The sequence below is a fragment of the Alosa alosa genome, chromosome 7 (assembly GCF_017589495.1).
Source record: "Alosa alosa isolate M-15738 ecotype Scorff River chromosome 7, AALO_Geno_1.1, whole genome shotgun sequence".
In the NCBI taxonomy this organism is placed as follows: Eukaryota; Metazoa; Chordata; class Actinopteri; order Clupeiformes; family Clupeidae; genus Alosa; species Alosa alosa.
The window spans coordinates 9,950,951-9,952,675 of NC_063195.1; the positions used below are offsets into that span (position 1 = coordinate 9,950,951).

General features: G+C 40.4%; 1 protein-coding gene across 1 annotated transcript in view; it reads right to left on the reverse strand.

Moving 5' to 3' along the window:
- The window catches only part of LOC125297748 (vegetative cell wall protein gp1-like), a 16,973-nt gene extending 15,248 nt beyond the window's left edge, over nucleotides 1-1,725 (reverse strand). The window contains exons 1-2 of the mRNA XM_048248203.1: nucleotides 1,605-1,725; nucleotides 578-671 (exon numbers count right to left, since the gene is read on the reverse strand). The gene's annotated coding sequence lies outside the window, so the exon portion shown is untranslated. The remainder of the gene's footprint in view (nucleotides 1-577; nucleotides 672-1,604) is intronic.

The window sequence follows — 1,725 nt, forward strand, 5'->3', positions numbered from 1 at the left end:
GTTTATTAGTTTTACAGTTGACTACAGTTGACAGTTCACCATCAGTCCACACAAACAATTCTGGTTTCCTTACACTAGCCATTTCGTCATAGCCTATTCTGTCTGTTTGTAAAGCACAAACTTTGGTCAATTTCTGTAAAGAAACAGTGCCACCTATAGGCCTGGGGTATGAAGTAACGTGTTGAGTTGTATTGAGATGGATCCGTTTGGACGCAAATATTCTTGATGCGGTTTCAGGGAAGACGGAGGGAAAAAAGATCGGTTTCGTATGTGTGGACTAGCCCTAAATCTATTTATGGCTTATTTTATAAATGTATCCATATTCCCTCAAAACTAACTAGAAGAAATCATTTGAGGGGTCATTTTTTAAAAGAATTCTCTGGGGGAACATACCTCCAAACCCCCCTAGAATTGCTTTTTGACACTGTATAATTTAAGTACAGACTACACAGACTGTATAGTGATTACACAGAGAAAGACATTCACATATTAAGACCCACATCATCCAAAACGCCAGCTACATCTCCGATTTGCCTCCCACCTTGTGTAATGTAATGTACTTTGTCACATAACTTACTCTGTATGTCTTTATGGTAGAGTGAATAGAGAGAATGCCTTTATGGTAGAGTGGTCAGACAAGCCAGTCCAGTTCTCTGTAGGGAGTGCCTGAGCTTGAAGGAAATGGATTCCCATAAAATTTACGGAGTAAAGGAAGAGAAAGAAAGTCAAAATTGTGAGGGTTTTTTAAGTAAATGAGATTGATTCTACACTCCATTTCAGCAGTTGAAAAGCAGACAGGGAGTTTACTCATTGACTCTTCCCAGATAGCAAAGGGGTGTTGAATCCACGTTTGTTTGAAGCGGCGGAGGTTGATTCAACGTGGATTCAACGCCCCTTTGCTCTCTGGGTTGTGATCAAAAATGTGTTGCTGTCTTTGTCACACACACAAGCACAACTCTCTCTCACTTACACACACACACACACCGTAGGCTATGTGCTTTGTGCTTAAGTTTGTAGGCTACTGGAAAACAGTTTACAGTCATGAAATCCGTAGGCCTAATTAATTCATTAATTAGAACATACAGTCTATACATGAGACATCAATGGTGGCGCCATAGCGAAAGCCCATAGCGAGTAAAGGGTGTGGTTGACGATGTGTCCTCTATCAAAAGCATTTTAGTAGCCTAGGTTAGGCCTATATTCATAAAAAAAGAAACAACAATACAGGAATATTCAAAGAATCAAGTCCTCTCATACGAATTTAGGCTACGCTCGTTAAACATCAGGATTATCTGTTGGACTCCTAGGCCAATGGTGTGTTCTGACAGCAGTACAGAAGCAATTAATTTGCCACCCGATTCCATAAAACGCGGAAGCTTGTTAAGTTTTGCTGTTGTTTGCTAGGCTACTTGTTATGCCGATTACAAGAACAAGTTATATGTTTACACAATAGCGTTTTTACATTGACGCCCCGACGCCATGCACATTTACGAAACAGGTTGCGTGAAGCTGGGTAAGATCACGGATTATTGACTAACTCACCCGAAACGTCACAAGCGTGCAGTAGAAGTGTTTGTCTTGTTTAATTAACTAATGTCGTTTACCTGAGTTTAAGTCCTTCTGACTGAAGAGAAGGGAGAAGAACTAATTTTCATATGTTCAGCATGTTCACAAGCCACAGACTTCCCAGTTTCGTTTCACTCCGCTTCAATGCTATTTCAGCAA